We start from the raw sequence: 13,151 nt of genomic DNA on the forward strand, positions 1-13,151 counted from the left end.
ACAACAAAAGGCTTTGACACAAATCACGCATGTGCTGAGGTCACAGAAGGCTGAGAGCAGAGTTAATGTTTTGGGCTCTCAGCCTTCCACAGAAAGGAGCCTCTGTGAACTTTTCAACAAGGATCCTTCTGGAAGCCAATGTCCTCTCTGAACGATTCTTATCCAAAGAATACATTAAGTAGCACTCCTTCAACCTTAGATTCCTTCCAAAACCAGCACGAGAGCCGGGCCTAATAAATCCCCACACACCCCATTTATTGGAGTGCATGCCGAGGTCTCCAGGGCTAATTCTAAAGCTATAGTGGGGGTCTCAGGAGCCGATCCTGTCTTCACAGAGAGAGAAGGAAGGAGTCAATCTAGACCTGAGCTCAGGAAGTAAGACACGGAGACATTCGTAACAGAGACGAAGACAATATTTACTTTCTTTATTGGTCTTCTTTTCATAGTTTAAAAAAGTTCCTAGTTACACAATTGGGAGGGATTTAACAAATGAATGCATCCATCCGATCCAAAATGTAGCAAACTTCTATGGCCTGTCTTCCATGGAGACAGAAGGAGAAAGCGCTCTTGGAGAGGCACTGACCCAAACGCCATCGGCACTGGCCCACGGCAGGACACGGCTGTAGAGCAAAGCACGGCCTGGTTAATGCACAGCACTGTGTGAGTGAAGCACGCAGGACAGCTAGTCCTGCTAGTCCTGCTAGACAGCCCACACCACACTGCTTCAGTCCAGGAGTCCTTTCATCAAGCCAATCAAGAATCAAGGTTGAAGGGCAAGGGGTTCTACATCCATTAAATGAGACAGAGCAGCAGTGAGAACAGCCAAGATCCAGTCTCCCTGGGCACCCTGTCCTCCTCCTTCACTTTCAAGGAAACCAGACAACTTGCAAGTGGAGTTGATACTGAAGAGATCCAACAACCATCTGAGGACCTAACCTTTGGCTGATGGACCTCGGGCCCTTTGAGAATGAGAAGCCAGGACACTGAGCTCCAATAGGAATCCAGAGGCTCATCCTTGTCCTTGAACTTCATGCAACCAACCAACCACCATGCAGATGGAGGACTGAGCCACAGGACAGCAGAGTTCACATGGACTACGCATTCCTCCGGGCCTCCAGGAGCCTCTGAGAGAACTCTGTGGCTCTCTTCTGTCACTGCAAATGCTGATGCTCAAACACCAAGTGACATCTGGACGAGAAGCTGGCAGTGCGTCTCTGAGACCACAGTGAAAACCCAAAGGCCAGTCGTGATAAGGATGGTCTTGGAAGACAGAATGCCATCCTAACGCTGGGAAGAATGGGAGAATTGGATTCCTGTCGAGGCAGCTCAGGTTGAGAACCTCTGGGGTCTGCAGCTTGGGCCTGGCTATTCTTTGAACCTGTGATAGTGGCCCCCCAGGGCATCTGGTAGGATTCTAGGGTCACATCTGGGGAGAAGCCAAGGAAAAGGACAGCTCTCCATTTTATAATGGAGTCACTGCTCCGACGTCAAGCTTCGTATTATGATTGAGTCATCTGCACGAGGGGAAAGAACATATCGATTTTGCTATGGACGTTCATTTATGCAAGTCAGCTTACCATACCTATGTGCTTCATTAAGATGGAGGGGGGGTAAGGGGTAGGGATAGTAAGGGGAAACAAGGAGGAGGCAACAATGCTTGATAAGAAATGTACTCATTACCTTGCCCATGTAATTGTAACCCCTCTGTATGGTATTTTCACAATAAAAAAAAAACAATAATAAAAAAAAACAGACAAGAAGTATAACCCTCTGTTCTTTGAGGCTGCCATTCCTCTGCAGATAATCAGGATACTTAAGCGAGGGGAAACAACAATGCTGTGGTTTTTGTTACAAAATCTACCTTCCCTTCCCTCCCCTTAGCTTTTTAGCCATCAGTTCTGGCCCTGCCTTGGCTGGTGAATTATAATCTGTTAAAATGAGAGTCTTTGTCTAACTTTTGGACTTCTTTCCAGTAGTTAGTCCTCAGGGACCCCAAATGTCATACTAACCATCACAACAATGTCAGAGTCATGCACAAAGCCGGATACAAATATAGACACTAGATGTAAAATCATGTTGCAATTTAGTCCTTTCTTATTTCCCTTGCAGCATGTGGCAAAGCCAGAAACTTGACATAAGTGAGATGTGATTTCTGGTAAACCAGGCAAGCTGAAAGACAGGATAAACAGCTCTTCCTTAAAATCATGAATACTGATAAGGAGGTAGCTTTCCACTAACACTGTCCCAAAGCACAACTTTCTTTAATTTCAGAAGGAAATGCTAGCATTAAATGTGTATTGTATTTCTATAAACTCCATTGTATAATGATGAGAGAAATAAATGTAAAGTTTGTAAATGAATCAAGCAAAATTTATCCATATATCAACAGATGTTTTACTGTGTATATTTGTGCCCGGAGCACTGAATTTATGCTTGTTTTCATGGAACTGGCTTTTAAAAATAAAAATCATTTCCACCATATCGAAAAACCCTCAAGAAGTATTTTTTTAATTGCATGAAAAAAATAACAGGCACAAAAGCAATGGAACCAATCGCAAAGGAAAAGACAGACTGACTACTTGATATATAAACTTATTTCTCAAAGCATAAGCTGATCAGATGATAAACAACAAGGTGCGATATAAATATATTTATGTCTACATATCTTATAAGTTCATACTGAGGAAAATGTCTTGGTGTATTATCATGAGGTTGTATCATAGCAAACATGGAGAATGAGGACACGTACAAAATTTCAGCTACCTGGTAGACATTGGAAGGATCAAAGTTCAAGGCTAGATTAGAGGGTAAAAAAATGGAGAAAACCTCCATCTCAATAACCAAACTGGACATGTTGCTTCACAACTGTAATTACAAGTATACAGAAGTCCATAAGTAGGAGGGTTTAAGTTTGAAGTCATCCCCAGGCAAAAATGCTATACATTGTCTGATAAATAAATCAAACAAAGGGCTGGGAATTTGACTCAAGTGGTAGAGTTCTTGTCTAGTAAACATGAGGCCCTGAGTTTAGACCCCAGTAAGTACCACAAAAAAAAGAAAAGAAAATCCTAGTAGAAACAGGATTCATAGATGTGAAAATCATAAATAAGAATTTAAGTAGCTTACTTCCATACTTTTAAAACACATTGCAGTAACATTTTTTAAATAGCTGACAAAAATGCACCTCAGTAATTAATTCAAGAAATGAAAATTAAACCAACAATGAAAGAAAGACAATGTGAACCAGGATATGTTTCACGAGAACAGAGAAACAAACAGCATATTCTTGCTTATGTCTTCAAAGTAAGGAAGAAAGCAGATTTCCTCTCTGTCTTCCAAGTACCACAACAAAATAAGAGGGAAAATACATGTCAATAAAGAACTGAAGCCAGGTGCTGGTGGCTCACGCCTGTAATCCTAGCTACTCAGGGGGCTGAGATCTGAGGATCATGGTTCAAAGCCAGCCCGGGTAGGAAAGTCTGTGAGACTCTTATCTCCAATAAACCACCAGAAAACCAGAAGTGGTGATGTGGCACAAGTGGTAGAGTGCTAGCCATGAGCTGAAGAGCTGAGGGACAGCGCCCAGACTCAGATTCAAGCCCCACAACCGACAAAAAAAAAAAAAGAAGAAGAAGAAAAATTTAAAAAAATAAAGAACTGAAGATAATAAGTTCTTTAATTAATCAAACTGGAGGTCTGTAGATATGGACAATGGTTGATCAGATCCTGGGGGATCTACTTTGCCTCCTGAGAAATCAAGGCCCAGTTTCTCTCCCCTGGGGATCTGGGAAGAACATCAAGTTCTAGAAATGTTCTTACATGAAACAAGATTACTTGACTTCATCCTTACAGTGAATGTCGTGGCTAGGATTCCTAGTGACTCTCTCATATCATGGCCACCAAATTGGGCTAGGATCCTCTACCAACACTCCAATAAAGCAGTTCTGCAGAGAGCCAGGGCCGGGAGCCCTGGGCTCACAGGCCTGAACTCGATGGGTTTTATAACATTAGAAGAAACAGGTGAACTGGAGCTGGGAAGGTGGCTCAGTGGTAGAGTGCTTGCCTTGCATGCATGAGGTCCTGGGTTCAATTCCTCAGCATCATATAAGCAGAAAAAAAGCCACAAGTGGAGCTGTGGCTCAAGTGATAAAGTACTAACCTTGAGCTGAAGAGCTGAGGGTCAGCACCCAGAGTTCAGGCCCATGACTGACAAAAAAAAAAAAAAAGGAACAGGTGAACTGCAAATTCCTCCAAATGGATTTCTTCCCTTGGAAAATGAAGCCAGTGAGACTCTGGGGATGAGTAAGTGTTCCCGTTAAGGATTGCTACTGATGAGAAACACAGGAATGGCCCACAAGCCCAGACAGCTTATAGGCTGGAGCTCCAGAGAAAAATGTCACCAATGTACCAGAGACAGATCTTTCCTTATGAGCAACCTCCTGAGTAAACTAGGAAGTAAACATTTCAACAGACAGAAGGCTTGTTACATTATTTTTTGTAGGCCAATTAACTGCTGAGGAATGTGAACCCAAAAAAGAGACATTCCCTTTAGAATATTGATCTGTGGCTCTTCTGGCAATAATGAGAGCTATTGCTTTTACAGATCAAGACAATTAAAGCTCAGCACCATGCAAAGGTTCTGGTCTTCTGAAGAAGCAGAAAAGAAGCTATCAACTCACTTAAAGGCAGTATATGCTGTTTATGGAACTAACGTAAGGGGTCGGGCTTCCTGAAGTGTATGCCTGTAACCCAAATCATTGGAGGAGACAGAAGTAGAAGGATGAAGGCGCCAGGCTAGCCACAGGTCCAAGCTCAAGACTCTATATAAAAAATAAAACACAGCAAGGAGCTGAGGGTATGGCTTACATGGTAGAGCTTCAAACCCAAGTACTCACCAAAAAACTAGAATCCAACTAAAAGGCCTTCCTTGGAACACTCATAAAACATTTCTGTCCTTCTACCAGGCGGGATTCCTTCATATGTTTAAATATGACATGAGTTTATATGTGCATGCAGTTCATGCAATTTAGTTCTAAACCAAAGCTTACAAATCAAAGCACAAGGAAAAGTTAATTTTAAAATGAGTCAATAAACAAAGGAGTCAGTGATTTGAGAGGAAAAAACCAGTATAAGTGTATACTAACTTTTCAAGTAGGATAATTGCATTTGGGGGTTTATCCAGAATAAACAATTTGAGACTGGAATCCTATCATTGAGTAATTAAGACAAAATGAATCAGAGACCTACATATAAGAGTTAAAATGACAAAACTCCTAAGAGAAAAATTCTCATGGCCTTGAATTGGTTGCAAAATTTTCAGATATATCACCAACCACATAATAAGTGGACTTCAGCAAAATGAAAAATATATATATATTTTATCTTCAAAATAATGATTAAGAACAATGAAATGACAGACTAGAAAAATATTTTAGATCATATTCACATGAAAAATGTCCATAATAACTCACACACCTGAAATAGAAGAAGGCAGATATACATGTATGTGTGTGTGTGTGTGAGAGAGAGAGAGAGAGAGAGAGAAAGAGAGAGAGGGATAGAGAGAGAGAGAGAGAGAGAGACAGGGAGAGACAGAGACAGAGAAATACAACTTGCATTTCTCTGGAAAGGAATTTTTCAAAGTTGTGATACTGAGGTTTTGAATCCAAGGAACTGTGCTTGCTGAACAAACGTTTTTCACTTGAACAACATCCTCAGCCCTTTTTGGTTTTATTATTTTTCAAATTTATGTCTTGCTTTTTGCCTGATCTGGCCTGGACTTCTGTCTTCCCAGTAACACTTCCTGCATAGCTGAGAGTACAGGTGTATATCACCACACTCAACTTTTTATTGGTTGAGGTGGAGTCACATGAACTTTTCTGCCTGTTTCTGCCTATTTCACCTTCCCACCTGGCGACCCTGACAGGCGTGAGCCACCACACCCGGCTCTGGAAAGGAATTTATTTCTGCCCTATGACCAGTTTTCTAAAGGTTCACTTGCCTTTCCACCAGGTTTCAAAGACGCTAAGCCAAAGGCAAATCAGGCAGAAACAAGCCAGGCCAGGCCGATGGTCAGACTGGAGATCAAGATGCCCACCATCTGTCAAAGCCTGTAACAATGTTTCTATACAGCCTCAAAAGAGTTTTCATGAGGGAAAAAAAAGGTAAAGAACATTTTCAAATGAAATGAATGCTTGCTGAACAGTGTTCTAGAGTGTTCCCAATAGTATGTGCATTTTTTTTCCAACCTTTGGAAATAGATAGGATTCTAACTTTGCCCCAGAAAGAGAAATAGAATTGTTAAAAGGGGGTTCACAACACGGTTTCCTGAAGGTCCTTCTATGGGTACCAGCCTGACTTCTGGTGTCGCTCATGTTCTAGCTGCCAGGATGCAACCCAGCCACCAAGTCATGGACCACTATGCAGGAAAGGGCACCTCATGCTCCATTGTCCCACATTTACCCCTCAGTTACAGGCAATCTACATCAAGTGCCGGGTCCTTCGGGTAGGTAAGCCACAGTTCCTGAGGTGACACATCCTCTGTGTCACCTCTGGCTGCCTGCAGGATCCAACAAAACTTCCACCAAGAGCTTCATCACATGGCTTTTTGCTGAAGAAACCAGAGTTTGTACAAGGTTAGCTCTTAAGAACTGGAAGCAACAGCATACATACAGCCAACTCCACCATGCTGTGTGTGATGACGTACTGCCATGGTATTTATCATCCATCCTTCATGATTTATTTGCAAATGAAAACCAATCCCAAACCTTCCCCCCTCATTGGTATGTGTTTATAAGCACAGACGTATCGCCACTACAGCCTCTCCATCCACATCGGTTGCAACCATTCTGGTAGAATCATGACTAACCACATAGGCAGGTCCTAGGGAGCCGCCAGCTGTATGGTAGAGTCTCCAATAAATAGAGTACACGTTGAAGGCAAGTTCAGAATTGTTCATATCCTTTGAAGGAAAAAGGTTCTTTTCTAAATAGTTCTACCAGGAAAGAAAGCAGAATACATAATTTGACACAAGCATTTCTTGCAAAAATATTCCACGTACCTTTTTATTTTTGCCCAAGAATGTGAATAGCAGAAGTTAAGCTCTACTCCACACAAAAGACTTTGACTACCACCACAGGGGACAGACTTAGTAATATTCTAAGACTCAAGATAGAGACAAGACCGCAACTGCCACCACGGGGGACGGACTTCATAATACTCTAAGACTCAAGATAGAATGTGATGTCTGTTTTGCACATTACTTAGAACATTTTTAGGGCAGAGCAATACATGATATTTTTAAGAAGGCTGAAAATGTCATAATGTTATATAACCAACCCAAGAACACAACCTACTACCTCTGCTCTTATCAAAAGATGAATCTTAGAATTTCAGGATGAGATAGTAAATTGGTTTTTACTTTGAAATCATTTTCTAACTTCCTTTCTGGGCAAGGGACAGGACATTTGAATATGGTAAAAAAAAAAAAATCTGAATCAGCACTGAAAACAATATCATCCCGACAGATGCATTGTGATTGGACAAAACAACATCACCTGTTATGGCTAAAATTGCCTTATCTGATAAAGCAGAGTTCTGATGTTGAAAGGTGATTAAGGAAATGAGCAGCAAGCAGCCTGTTAAACATTAAGCATTTCTCGGAATGTGAGCACTGTGCTAGAGGTCACAGCATCATAGGAAATGACTGTTCTACCAAGCTCAAGGTCTTCGGCTCTAACACACACACACACACACACAAACACACATACACACACACACACACACACACACACACACACACACACACACACACACACACACACACACAGCACTAAAAGGTCTAAGTATCTAATCAACTTCCAGGACACTGAAAGAAGCCATAAGCAATGAGACAGCTAATTTCTATCCAGGCTCCCTTGCCAATGACTTCCAACATCATTTGCTTCAAAACTCATTGTCCTGACAACCTTCAAATTGGAACTCTTCTTTAACTATGGTCTTGTTATTTAAAAGTTTTGCCCTTCCTCTCCCATAGCATTATCAAATATCTCTGGCCTTCCTAATGTTATCTCATATTCCTAATTCATCTATTCATTTTGTACATATTTACTAAAGACATACTATGCTGGGCACTCTTTTTTAATTTATTTATTTTGTATTGTAGAGGTGATATACAGAGGAGTTACAGTTACACAAGTAAGGTAATGAGTACAATTCTTTTCAAACAGTGTTATCCCCTCCCTTGTTTTCTCCCTCTTCCTCCTCCCAATTCTCCTCCCCGCTCCAAGTTATAAAGTTCATTTCCAACACAAAGTCTAGAGAATATCCCTACTGCATTAGTTCACCCTCTGTTAACACCCTTCTGTGGTTCCCCTTCCCTTCCACAAATCAGATAAACTTATATACAAGATAAAAGGTACAGAAATCAAAGACAGTGGCCACAGAGAATAAACCAGAGGGGGTTGGGGAAGAAAAATAACTGCAAATAACAGAAATAACTAAACACACACACACACACACACACACACACACACACACACACACACACACACACACACCCCTCTTGTTTCCATATCTTGGAGTTTGTTTCAATTAGCGTCATTTTATATGATCGTATGTACATAGCTATTGAGCTATTGCATCCTCTGCTAGGACTATCCTAATCATATACTAATTATTAAAAATGAGGGAAATCATGAAACCTATCTTTCTTTGGGTCTGACTTACTTCATTTAATATGGTGTTTTCCAAGTCTCCATTTCCTTATGAATAGGCACTGTCATTCTTTCTGATGGAGGCATAGAATTCATATATATATATATATATATATATATAACATTTTTGATACATTCATCTACTGAGAGCTGTCTCGGTTGATTCTATATCATCACTACGTTAAATAAAGCTGCAATGACCGTTATATATTACAGACTGTGATAGACAATTTGCTCCAGGAAAGCTAGAATGAACTTGTGACTTTAAACGAGCATCATTATTCCACAATACTGTGAATTACCGGAAATTAAGTAATCACTTAATCACAATAAAAAAAAAAAGAACCTTGGGGAAGGGAGGGAGGGAGGGGATGGTAGGGGGAAAACAATGGAGGGGGTAACAATGTTCAAGAGGAAGTGTACTCATTACCTCACTCATGTAACTGTAACCCTCTGTATAGTATCTTTACAATAAAAAAATTTAAAAAAAAATAAAGCTGCAATGAACATAATTGTGCTGGTAGCTTTAGTGTTGCCTTATTTGTGGTCATTTGGGTAAATGGCTGGGCAAACTTTACCCTTGTGGAAGAATTAGTGACAAATAGGTTTGGTGTTTTCTTAAAAAAAACCATAGGAACAATGAATTCATTTATATTCTGTTTTCTCCACTTCCAGTTCATGTTATATCTTTTTGTCTATAGTTTTCAAGCATTTCTACCCATACATCATCTAATTGCTCCTCTACAAATAATAATAATCAAACCCATTCATTTCCTTTTCAAAAATTTCAATTGATTTCCATTTCAAAAATGTCAATCAAGCCAGGCATTAGTGGCTCATGCCTGTAGCTATCCAGAGGTTAAGATCTGAGGATCACAGTTCAAAGCCAGCCAGGCAGGAAAGTCTGTGAAACTCTTATCTCCACATAACTACCAGAAAACTTGAAGTGGTGCCATGGCTTAAAGTGGTAGAGCACTAGCCTTCAGCAAAAGAGCTCAGGCTCAGCACCTACACCCTTAGTTCAAGCCCTGTGTCCAACAAAAATAAACTTTTTCAGTTAACCAGTAGAGCCGTTTCCAATCCTCTGTGTACAATATCCAAATTGCTTCTTAGTATTCTCACTCCAATTTTACACTACTGTGATTTCTATATAATCTATCATGATGTTTATAATTGTATCATTGATACCTGACCCTAATACCATTCTATTATCTGCTTGTTCTCTTGTGCTTTGATACCTTTCCTGTTTGATACCTTTCCTCCATTCAAATTCCCTCCTCTAACTCCTGCCCTTCCCAAATTATCCTGAAAGCCCAAATTGTCTACAAAAATGTGCTGAATACCTCTAGAATTAATCACTTTTTAAATCAATTCTGTTATGGAATCAACCTGTGACAAAATGATGTGTTTGTGTAAATTTGCCTACTTTTGGCCTCCCCTCTTAGCTAGGACGACAGTCAACAGTCACTTTGTCCAGCTTCCTTCCATTAGGAGACTACCTCGCAGACTTAACTGCCTAGAATGGCCTGGAACCACAATCCTCGCAATCTCCACTTCCCACCAAGCTGGGGTGACAGACGTATACCGTCAAACACCACTATCTGCCAAGAAGAGACCTTGTGAACTTTTCTGCCTGAGCTGGCCTCAAACCATGTTCCTCTGAATCTCAGCCTAAACTTGTAGTTCAGGTTCCAAGTATGAGTTACTGGCATCTAGTTTATATTTTAAGTATGCATTTCCTCTGTTTGTCCATGAAAGAAACTCTCATATTTCTGAACATTGAAGTACTTGCACTCATTATCCCACTTTGTGTTATACAGGTAATTTTTTATGAATAAGATTCTGTAGTATGTGATCACTAACATTTGCTACTTGCAGTATGAATAAGAAGAAAGATGACACAAAGGGTAGCATTCTGCCAGTTTTACCACTTGCATGGAAAATGATGACTTTGAAGATGAAGGGAATAGAAAATAAACTCCCAAGGACAGATTTCTCACTGTGTCTCCATTTAGTGCTGGACTGTAGGACTTGGGGGAGATATAAGTGGGATGAGGGTTGGATTTCTCCAGAAGTATAAGGCACTTTGTGTGTGTGTGTGTGTGTGTGTGTGTGTGTGTGTTTATCAAATGGAACCCTGGACCAAGAAAACTGAGTTTAAGGCACAGATAATTTTCTGGAACATGGCTATGCACCCTTGAGATTCCGTCCTACAGCCCTGCAATATAACCCTTCTCATGTGTCAAGTGGAAGAGGTAGGCCAGACATCACTGATCCCTGCAGAGAGCCTTAAATCCAAGCTTTAAGAATGATTTTCTCAAAGCTATACAACGTCCCTACAAAATACCAAGGCAAAAAGTATTTCTAGGTCATAATCCCTCGTTACCAATTCATTCGTATCTGCTGGTGTTCCAGGTGCTGAAAGATACGCTAGGGGCTTTACAATCTGCCACTGGTAGTAAACAGAAGAAAAATTCCATATAAAAATGATTCTATTCATTCCATGGACTCAGAAAATAGGAGAGAACATCAACAAATGGGATTGCATCAAATAAAAAGCTTCTTCACTATGAAGTACATAGTCGTTAGCCTACAGTCTGCCTACAGAAAGGGAGACGTTTGCTAGGAATACACCTGATAAAGATCTAATAACCAGAATATCCAAAGAGTTCAAATAACCAACCCCCCCCCAAAAAATCAATAACCTATTAATAAATGAATAAGGTTGCTAAACAGACACTTCTCATATGGAGAGGTACAAATGGCTAATAATTACATTTTTTAAATGCTCAACATCCCTGGTGATGAATGAAATGTTCAACTGAAAAAATATTGAGATTCCATCTCAACCCACCAAGAATAGCCATCATCAAGAAGTCAAACAGCAAGAAATTCTGTTGAGGATGTGGGGGAAAGAGTCCCAATACACTATTATTGGTCATGTAAATTAGCACAGTTACTACAGAAGTGTGGAGATTCCTCAAAAAACTAAAAATAGAACTATTTTATGTTCCAGCAATATCATTCTTGTGTATTCATCTGAAAGATCACAAAATTAGGTAAAATAAAGGCACCTGCATACTCATGTTTCTTGCATCACAATACCTAGTTATGAAAACAGTTATGAGACCTTCCAGCTGACCAGTGAATCAATAAAATATATGTGTGTGTCTGTATGGATGTATAGGTATCTGTATGTGTGTGTATAATTTTATTCATTCATCAAGGATCATAATATTATGTCATTTGTGGGTAAATGGATGGACCTGGAAAACATCATATTGAGTAAAGCACAGGCTCATATGTGGGAGCTGGCCCTAAAATATAAACATGCATGAAACAGACACAGAGCCATACACACTGTATGATCAAAGGTATGACTAAGTTGTTTGGTGTGCACAGAGTAGATTCCTATGGTATAACACCTTTCAACATTAGTTTAACAAAATAAACATTAGGAAACTGAAACACATCTTGCCTAAGGAGAGGACAGACTGGGGGAAGGGCAAGGATAAATGGAGAGAGAGAGGGTAGGTAGGTAGGTAGAGTCATAACACTCGGTGTACATGTGTGAAAGCAGAGCTAGGACACTCAGGACAGAGGGGTGGGGGAGAAGAATGGATGTGCATTGTTGCTGGGCACCGGTGGCTCATGCTGTAATCCTAGTTACTCAGAAGGCTGAGATATGGGGATTGCAGTTCGAAGCCAGCCCAGGCAGGAAAGACTGTGGGAGCACCTAAAATCCAGAAGTGGAGATCAAATACTAGAGTCCCAGCCTTGAGAAAAAAAAAATTTCAGGGACAAAGCAGGTCCTCAGTTCAAGCCCCAAGACCAACAACAACAACAAAAGATGCATTGTACACAAAAAACGACTATTAATTGAAACCCGTTTCTAATAATAATAAAAAATACAAAACTATAAACCTTCATTTGAAATTTCCCGATATACTATCACAAATATAGGTTTCTTTTCTTCTTGGATTTTTTTTATTGTGAAAATACCATATAGAGGGGTTACAGTTACATGGGCAAGATAATGAGTACATTTCTTATCAAGCATTGTTGCCTCCTATTGTTACCTCCTCCTTTATTTCCCCTTCCCATCCCTTCCCATCTTCCACCCCCGCACCCTGGCCAAAGTTGTAAAGTTCGTTTTTTGACATAACAACTTGTACATCTCATTGTTGCAATGGGTCCACCTGTATCCTTATTTAAACAATTTGTTTTTTCCCTTCCCCTCCACAAATTATACCAACATCAAATACAGTGAAAGCAGGGGTTATACCATGGGGGAGGGACATACAAAGCAACAAAGAAATCATCTTATAAATATGTTAGAAACAATCTCATGAAAGAAAAAACATTTGAATATTTATCTTGGGGTTCATTTCACCTAACATCAACTTATCTGACCTTTTCTGCTTGTCTCAGACATAT

The 13,151-nt window shown here is 40.2% G+C and overlaps 1 long non-coding RNA gene across 2 annotated transcripts in view; it reads right to left on the minus strand.

Moving 5' to 3' along the window:
- Nucleotides 1-439: 439 nt before the first annotated feature.
- Nucleotides 440-13,151, minus strand: part of LOC138813493 (uncharacterized) — a 90,541-nt gene continuing 77,829 nt past the window's right edge. For both annotated transcript variants that reach the window (XR_011367820.1, XR_011367819.1), the window contains exon 4: nt 440-620. This is a non-coding gene — a long non-coding RNA (uncharacterized lncRNA). The remainder of the gene's footprint in view (nt 621-13,151) is intronic.

Source organism: Dipodomys merriami, unplaced genomic scaffold (assembly GCF_024711535.1).
Source record: "Dipodomys merriami isolate MVZ:Mamm:240054 unplaced genomic scaffold, mDipMer1.0.p SCAF_6, whole genome shotgun sequence".
In the NCBI taxonomy this organism is placed as follows: Eukaryota; Metazoa; Chordata; class Mammalia; order Rodentia; family Heteromyidae; genus Dipodomys; species Dipodomys merriami.